The following is a 9,221-nucleotide window of genomic DNA, read 5'->3' as shown; positions in this document are numbered from 1 at the left end:
TTGGTCCCTCGCCGGGACAAAGCCCTGATCCCGCAGTTCACTCCGGGCACTGAACCCGCCTCGGGGGCTTGGCGTGCTTCAAGACCCCGAGAAACACATCGGGCTCGGCGCACGGAAGAAGCAGTCTAGAGCTTGCCCTTCTTGGACTCCCGCGACACACGCGCCTGAGCCCACAGCTGCGTGCCCGCCCTGAACTCGGATGGATGCTGCCCTTGGGCAACCCTCCCCCCCTCCAACACAAAACGCACCTCCCTGCGTGTCCATCTTGGTCCCTCCACTCAACCTCGGTGGTTTCTGCCTCTGGCCAAGGCCCCCAACAAACAATCCTGAGTCGAAATTGGCTCCCTGTCCCCGAACGACGGTGAGTCCTCCCCTTGTTCAACCCCCCGGGAAACACTGCTGCGCCCTCACCTCAAGCGCTGCATAAAAGCAGGCTGGGTCCCGCCCTTTCTGAGGCGCCCGTGTAAACTCCTGAGCCCCGTCTCGGTCACTGAACGTAACCAGTCGAGGTCCTGCCCTTGTGCGGGCCCCTAGCACAGTCTCCCGACCCCACCTCTCGGCCCCTGCAGTCACGCGGGCGTTCCTGGGACTTTGCATAGTCGAGTCCCGGGAACATAATCCTGAGCGCGCGTCTCAGGCCCTGCCCCGAAGCAGGCTGGGTCCTTCCCACGATCAAGCCCCGAGAAGCATTCCTGAGCCCACATCGGGTTCCCTGCCCTCAATCAGGCTAGGTCCTGCCCTTGGACCGACCCCCGGCAAACACTCCTGAGCCGGCGTCGGTCGCTCCCCTCAACTGGCCGGTGCCCGGCGCGTCTTCCGGACCCTAACAAGCACTCCGGAGCCAACCCCTCGGTCCCTGCACGGGACGAGGCTAGGTCCCGCTCGGCGTCAGTCCCCCGACAGACCCTCCTGAGCTTGCCTCGCGGCCACGGCACGCACCTCGCCTGGGGCCTCCCCTGGTGCACGGCGCCGTCCAACGCCGCCGAGCCAACATCTCCTTCCCTGCACCGGTCGCGGCTGCGGGTAGCACTTGCTGAAGACACCGGCAAATGCGCCTGTGCCTACCCCTCGGGCGCTGCGCTGAACCAGTCGAGGTCCTGCCCTTGGGAGCAACCTCAACACGACCTCCTGAGGCCACCTCTCGCTCTCTGCCCTGAAGCCGTGTGCGTGCTGCCCACGGTCAGACCTCGAGAAACCCTCCTGAGGGCGCATCTCGGTCCCTGCACAGAGACAGGATGGGCCGTGCCCTCGTTCAATCACCCGGGGAACACTGCTGAGCCCGCATCTTGGTCCCCGCGCTGAACCTGTCCGGGATCCTACCCCCAGGAAATACTCCTGAAGCTGCATCTCGGTCCCTGTCCTGAACTGGTCTAGGTCTGGCCTTTGTTTGATTCGCCCAGCACAGACTCCTGAGCCCCCATCTCTGTGCCTGCCCTGAAGGAGGCTGGGTCCCGCCCACGGCCCGGCGACGACAAACACTCCTGAGCCCACCGCCCCGGGCCTGCACTGAACCAGGCTGGCTCCTTCCTGTCCGTGGGCAAGACCCTGACAAACACTCCTGAGCCCACCGCCCGATGCCTGCACTGAAGCAGGCTGGCTCCTGCCTTCGTTCAAGCACCTGGCAAAGACACCACCGGGAGCCTCCAGCTCGTTCCCTACCCGCCCACTTCGCTGTGTCCCGCCCTTGGTCCCTCGCCGGGACAAAGCCCTGATCCCGCAGTTCACTCCGGGCACTGAACCCGCCTCGGGGGCTTGGCGTGCTTCAAGACCCCGAGAAACACATCGGGCTCGGCACACGGAAGAAGCAGTCTAGAGCCTACCCTTCTTGGACTCCCGCGACACACGCGCCTGAGCCCACAGCTGCGTGCCCGCCCTGAACTCGTATGGATGCTGCCCTTGGGCAACCCTCCCCCCCTCCAACACAAAACGCACCTCCCTGCGTGTCCATCTTGGTCCCTCCACTCAACCTCGGTGGTTTCTGCCTCTGGCCAAGGCCCCCAACAAACAATCCTGAGTCGAAATTGGCTCCCTGTCCCCGAACGACGGTGAGTCCTCCCCTTGTTCAACCCCCCGGGAAACACTGCTGTGCCCTCACCTCAAGCGCTGCAAAAAAGCAGGCTGGGTCCCGCCCTTTCTGAGGCGCCCGTGTAAACTCCTGAGCCCCGTCTCGGTCACTGAACGTAACCAGTCGAGGTCCTGCCCTGTGCGGGCCCCTAGCACAGTCTCCCGACCCCACCTCTCGGCCCCTGCAGTCACGCGGGCGTTCCTGGGACTTTGCATAGTCGAGTCCCGGGAACATAATCCTGAGCGCGCGTCTCAGGCCCTGCCCCGAAGCAGGCTGGGTCCTTCCCACGATCAAGCCCCGAGAAGCATTCCTGAGCCCACATCGGATTCCCTGCCCTCAATCAGGCTAGGTCCTGCCCTTGGACCGACCCCTGGCAAACACTCCTGAGCCGGCGTCGGTCGCTCCCCTCAACTGGCCGGTGCCCGGCGCGTCTTCCGGACCCTAACAAGCACTCCGGAGCCAACCCCTCGGTCCCTGCACGGGACGAGGCTAGGTCCCGCTCGGCGTCAGTCCCCCGACAGACCCTCCTGAGCTTGCCTCGCGGCCACGGCACGCACCTCGCCTGGGGCCTCCCCTGGTGCACGGCGCCGTCCAACGCCGCCGAGCCAACATCTCCTTCCCTGCACCGGTCGCGGCTGCGGGTAGCACTTGCTGAAGACACCGGCAAATGCGCCTGTGCCTACCCCTCGGGCGCTGCGCTGAACCAGTCGAGGTCCTGCCCTTGGGAGCAACCTCAACAGGACCTCCTGAGGCCACCTCTCGCTCTCTGCCCTGAAGCCGTGTGCGTGCTGCCCACGGTCAGACCTCGAGAAACCCTCCTGAGGGCGCATCTCGGTCCCTGCACAGAGACAGGATGGGCCGTGCCCTCGTTCAATCACCCGGGGAACACTGCTGAGCCCGCATCTTGGTCCCCGCGCTGAACCTGTCCGGGATCCTACCCCCAGGAAATACTCCTGAAGCTGCATCTCGGTCCCTGTCCTGAACTGGTCTAGGTCTGGCCTTTGTTTGATTCGCCCAGCACAGACTCCTGAGCCCCCATCTCTGTGCCTGCCCTGAAGGAGGCTGGGTCCCGCCCACGGCCCGGCGACGACAAACACTCCTGAGCCCACCGCCCCGGGCCTGCACTGAACCAGGCTGGCTCCTTCCTGTCCGTGGGCAAGACCCTGACAAACACTCCTGAGCCCACCGCCCGATGCCTGCACTGAAGCAGGCTGGCTCCTGCCTTCGTTCAAGCACCTGGCAAAGACACCACCGGGAGCCTCCAGCTCGTTCCCTACCCGCCCACTTCGCTGTGTCCCGCCCTTGGTCCCTCGCCGGGACAAAGCCCTGATCCCGCAGTTCACTCCGGGCACTGAACCCGCCTCGGGGGCTTGGCGTGCTTCAAGACCCCGAGAAACACATCGGGCTCGGCACACGGAAGAAGCAGTCTAGAGCCTACCCTTCTTGGACTCCCGCGACACACGCGCCTGAGCCCACAGCTGCGTGCCCGCCCTGAACTCGGATGGATGCTGCCCTTGGGCAACCCTCCCCCCCTCCAACACAAAACGCACCTCCCTGCGTGTCCATCTTGGTCCCTCCACTCAACCTCGGTGGTTTCTGCCTCTGGCCAAGGCCCCCAACAAACAATCCTGAGTCGAAATTGGCTCCCTGTCCCCGAACGACGGTGAGTCCTCCCCTTGTTCAACCCCCCGGGAAACACTGCTGTGCCCTCACCTCAAGCGCTGCAAAAAAGCAGGCTGGGTCCCGCCCTTTCTGAGGCGCCCGTGTAAACTCCTGAGCCCCGTCTCGGTCACTGAACGTAACCAGTCGAGGTCCTGCCCTGTGCGGGCCCCTAGCACAGTCTCCCGACCCCACCTCTCGGCCCCTGCAGTCACGCGGGCGTTCCTGGGACTTTGCATAGTCGAGTCCCGGGAACATAATCCTGAGCGCGCGTCTCAGGCCCTGCCCCGAAGCAGGCTGGGTCCTTCCCACGATCAAGCCCCGAGAAGCATTCCTGAGCCCACATCGGGTTCCCTGCCCTCAATCAGGCTAGGTCCTGCCCTTGGACCGACCCCCGGCAAACACTCCTGAGCCGGCGTCGGTCGCTCCCCTCAACTGGCCGGTGCCCGGCGCGTCTTCCGGACCCTAACAAGCACTCCGGAGCCAACCCCTCGGTCCCTGCACGGGACGAGGCTAGGTCCCGCTCGGCGTCAGTCCCCCGACAGACCCTCCTGAGCTTGCCTCGCGGCCACGGCACGCACCTCGCCTGGGGCCTCCCCTGGTGCACGGCGCCGTCCAACGCCGCCGAGCCAACATCTCCTTCCCTGCACCGGTCGCGGCTGCGGGTAGCACTTGCTGAAGACACCGGCAAATGCGCCTGTGCCTACCCCTCGGGCGCTGCGCTGAACCAGTCGAGGTCCTGCCCTTGGGAGCAACCTCAACACGACCTCCTGAGGCCACCTCTCGCTCTCTGCCCTGAAGCCGTGTGCGTGCTGCCCACGGTCAGACCTCGAGAAACCCTCCTGAGGGCGCATCTCGGTCCCTGCACAGAGACAGGATGGGCCGTGCCCTCGTTCAATCACCCGGGGAACACTGCTGAGCCCGCATCTTGGTCCCCGCGCTGAACCTGTCCGGGATCCTACCCCCAGGAAATACTCCTGAAGCTGCATCTCGGTCCCTGTCCTGAACTGGTCTAGGTCTGGCCTTTGTTTGATTCGCCCAGCACAGACTCCTGAGCCCCCATCTCTGTGCCTGCCCTGAAGGAGGCTGGGTCCCGCCCACGGCCCGGCGACGACAAACACTCCTGAGCCCACCACCCCGGGCCTGCACTGAACCATGCTGGCTCCTTCCTGTCCGTGGGCAAGACCCTGACAAACACTCCTGAGCCCACCGCCCGATGCCTGCACTGAAGCAGGCTGGCTCCTGCCTTCGTTCAAGCACCTGGCAAAGACACCACCGGGAGCCTCCAGCTCGTTCCCTACCCGCCCACTTCGCTGTGTCCCGCCCTTGGTCCCTCGCCGGGACAAAGCCCTGATCCCGCAGTTCACTCCGGGCACTGAACCCGCCTCGGGGGCTTGGAGTGCTTCAAGACCCCGAGAAACACATCGGGCTCGGGGCACGGAAGAAGCAGTCTAGAGCCTACCCTTCTTGGACTCCCGCGACACACGCGCCTGAGCCCACAGCTGCGTGCCCGCCCTGAACTCGGATGGATGCTGCCCTTGGGCAACCCTCCCCCCCTCCAACACAAAACGCACCTCCCTGCGTGTCCATCTTGGTCCCTCCACTCAACCTCGGTGGTTTCTGCCTCTGGCCAAGGCCCCCAACAAACAATCCTGAGTCGAAATTGGCTCCCTGTCCCCGAACAACGGTGAGTCCTCCCCTTGTTCAACCCCCCGGGAAACACTGCTGCGCCCTCACCTCAAGCGCTGCATAAAAGCAGGCTGGGTCCCGCCCTTTCTGAGGCGCCCGTGTAAACTCCTGAGCCCCGTCTCGGTCACTGAACGTAACCAGTCGAGGTCCTGCCCTGTGCGGGCCCCTAGCACAGTCTCCCGACCCCACCTCTCGGCCCCTGCAGTCACGCGGGCGTTCCTGGGACTTTGCATAGTCGAGTCCCGGGAACATAATCCTGAGCGCGCGTCTCAGGCCCTGCCCCGAAGCAGGCTGGGTCCTTCCCACTATCAAGCCCCGAGAAGCATTCCTGAGCCCACATCCTTTTCCCTGCCCTCAATCAGGCTAGGTCCTGCCCTTGGACCGACCCCCGGCAAACACTCCTGAGCCGGCGTCAGTCGCTCCCCTCAACTGGCCGGTGCCAGGCGCGTCTTCCGGACCCTAACAAACACTCCGGAGCCAACCCCTCGGTCCCTGCACGGGACGAGGCTAGGTCCCGCTCGGCGTCAGTCCCCCGACAGACCCTCCTGAGCTTGCCTCGCGGCCACCGCACGCACCTCGCCTGGGGCCTCCCCTGGTGCACGGCGCCGTCCAACGCCACCGAGCCAACATCTCCTTCCCTGCACCGGTCGCGGCTGCGGGAAGCACTTGCTGAAGACACCGGCAAATGCGCCTGTGCCTACCCCTCGGGCGCTGCGCTGAACCAGTCGAGGTCCTGCCCTTGGGAGCAACCTCAACACGTCCTCCTGAGGCCACCTCTCGCTCTCTGCCCTGAAGCCGTGTGCGTGCTGCCCACGGTCAGACCTCGAGAAACCCTCCTGAGGGCGCATCTCGGTCCCTGCACAGAGACAGGATGGGCCGTGCCCTCGTTCAATCACCCGGGGAACACTGCTGAGCCCGCATCTTGGTCCCCGCTCTGAACCTGTCCGGGATCCTACCCCCAGGAAATACTCCTGAAGCTGCATCTCGGTCCCTGTCCTGAACTGGTCTAGGTCTGGCCTTTGTTTGATTCGCCCAGCACAGACTCCTGAGCCCCCTCTCTGTGCCTGCCCTGAAGGAGGCTGGGTCCCGCCCACGGCCCGGCGATGACAAAAACTCCTGAGCCCCCCGCCCCATGCCTGCCCTGAACCAGGCTGGCTCCTTCCTGTCCGTGGGCAAGACCCTGACAAACACTCCTGAGCCCACCGCCCGATGCCTGCACTGAAGCAGGCTGGCTCCTGCCTTCGTTCAAGCACCTGGCAAAGACACCACCGGGAGCCTCCAGCTCGCTCCCTACCCGCCCACTTCGCTGTGTCCCGCCCTTGGTCCCTCGCCGGGACAAAGCCCTGATCCCGCAGTTCACTCCCGGCACTGAACCCGCCTCAGGGGCTTGGCGTGCTTCAAGACCCCGAGAAACACATCGGGCTCGGCGCACGGAAGAAGCAGTCTAGAGCCTGCCCTTCTTGGACTCCCGCAACACACGCGCCTGAGCCCACAGCTGCGTGCCCGCCCTGAACTCGGATGGATGCTGCCCTTGGGCAACCCTCCCCCCCTCCAACACAAAACGCACCTCCCTGCGCGTCCATCTTGGTCCCTCCACTCAACCTCGGTGGTTTCTGCCTCTGGCCAAGGCCCCCAACAAACAATCCTGAGTCGAAATTTGCTCCCTGTCCCCGAACGACGGTGAGTCCTCCCCTTGTTCAACCCCCCGCGAAACACTGCTGCGCCCTCACTTCAAGCGCTGCATAAAAGCAGGCTGGGTCCCGCCCTTTCTGAGGCGCCCTTGTAAACTCCTGAGCCCCTTCTCGGTCACTGAATGTAACCAGTTGAGGTCCTGCCCTTGTGCGGGCCCCTAGCTCAGTCTCCCGACCCCACCTCTGGGTCCCTGCAGTCACGCGGGCGTTCCTGGGACTTTGCATAGTCGAGTCCCGGGAACATAATCCTGAGCGCGTGTCTCAGGCCCTGCCCCAAAGCAGGCTGTTTTCCAGGTCTCAGGGCAGTGAGAGTCCCCACTTCCCTCTCTGGCATCCAGAGGCACACCACCTTATTGCCAATTCATCTGCATCTTTAGTTATTTGGGGTTCAATAGCTTAAGGGCAGGGGAAGGTGGTCCACACAGCTATTTCAACAGAGCTGATGTCAGGAGCCTAAAAAGGCAGGGATCCTCTTCCAATGCCAGAAAATTCACCAGCAGCAAATAGCAATCCCCTGTTCTCTTCCAGGGCCAAGGGGGTGGGTTGCAGGGGGTGGACAGCAGGGTGAGAGGGGCAGGAAGCAAGCTTACTCCCAGTGATCTGCACTCGACGACTCAGCACCCACTGGATTCCTGGGGTCCTCACTGTGGATTTCATGCTGAACCCTAGGAGCTTTTACCAGGTAGGGGCTCATGCTTTCTTAAACCACGTAAGGGGTGTCAGGTTACACCCTGGTCCCCCTCCTTCTCCCTTCCTCCCTCACTTCCCCTTTTCTCTCTCTTTCCCCTTTGCGCCACCTAGATTCTATCTCAAGCTTTCCCTCTCACTGCTTTACAGCCCTCTGCACACAGATTCTTAGCAGGGACGGAGGGTTTCAGAGAAGAAATACATGTATTGCCATTTCTTGTAAGGTAACAGAGTCACTGAATTAGAACAAAAATGAAGTTCACTAATGAATGTGATCTCAAGTACTGTAACCAAATATAACATCAAGAATACCTTTCTTATCAAACCCACATGTGTCACCTGAAATTTACACACTGTATGTCCATTACATCTCAGTGAAGCAGGAAAAGAAAAAAAAAAAACCTGACCATTAGAAAGAGCTCCTTTTATGCTCTTTTAAGACTGTTAATGACGAGTGCTGTGCCTAGTTGCTCAGTCATGTCTGACTCTTGGCGACCCCATGGACTGTGGGCAGCCAGGCTCCTCTATCCATGGAATTCTCCACACAAATACTGCAGTGGATTGCCATGTCCTTCTCCAGTGTTGGTGAGTATCAAAACCCAAGGCTAGGGACTTCCCTGGTGGTCCAGTGGTTGAGAATCTGCCTTCCAATGCAGGGAATGTGGGTTTGATCCATGGGTAGGGAACTAAAATCCCACATGCCAGAGAACAGTAGAACCAACGAGGGATCCTGCAAGCCACAACTACGACCCAAGACAGCCAAATAAGAAAATAAAAATAAATATTTTTAAAAATTCTATGCTATTTACATCCTTCTGGATATATTTGAAAGCATTATATTAACAGTTTTATTTATTTATGGACACACCAAGAGACTTCCTGCAGGATCTTAGTTTCCTGTCCAGAGACTGAACCCAGGTCACCAGAGTGAAAGAATTGAGCACTAACCACTAGTTTACCAGGGAATTCCTAGTTTTATTTACTTAAATGGTTTATTTTTATTGTATGCCAAATACTACATCTTTATCGGTGATTATATTTACAACAAAAACATTTTGGATGTCAATTTTAAAATGGTTGCAAAAACCTAAGGCAAAGGAAGAAAAATTTTGATCACTTATTTATGCCTCTATGCTTCCCTGATGGTTCAGACAGTAAAAATATCTGCCTGCAGTACAGGAGACCGGGCTTTGATCCCTGGGTCAGGAAGACTTCCTGGAGAAGCAAATGGCTGTCCACTCTAGTATTCTTGCCTGGAGAATTCCATGGACAGAGGAGCCTGGGGAGCTACTATCCATGGGTTTGCAAAGAGTGGAACACAACGGAACAACTAACACTTTCACTTTCATATGCTTCTAAAAATTGGTCAAATCTCAGAATCACCTGGGACATTGTTAAACATAGAGATTCCAGGGCTGCATAACACACCT

This window comes from Bos taurus, chromosome Y, assembly GCF_002263795.3.
Source record: "Bos taurus isolate L1 Dominette 01449 registration number 42190680 breed Hereford chromosome Y, ARS-UCD2.0, whole genome shotgun sequence".
NCBI classification, from domain to species: domain Eukaryota; kingdom Metazoa; phylum Chordata; class Mammalia; order Artiodactyla; family Bovidae; genus Bos; species Bos taurus.
This window is presented reverse-complemented; position numbering follows the sequence as displayed.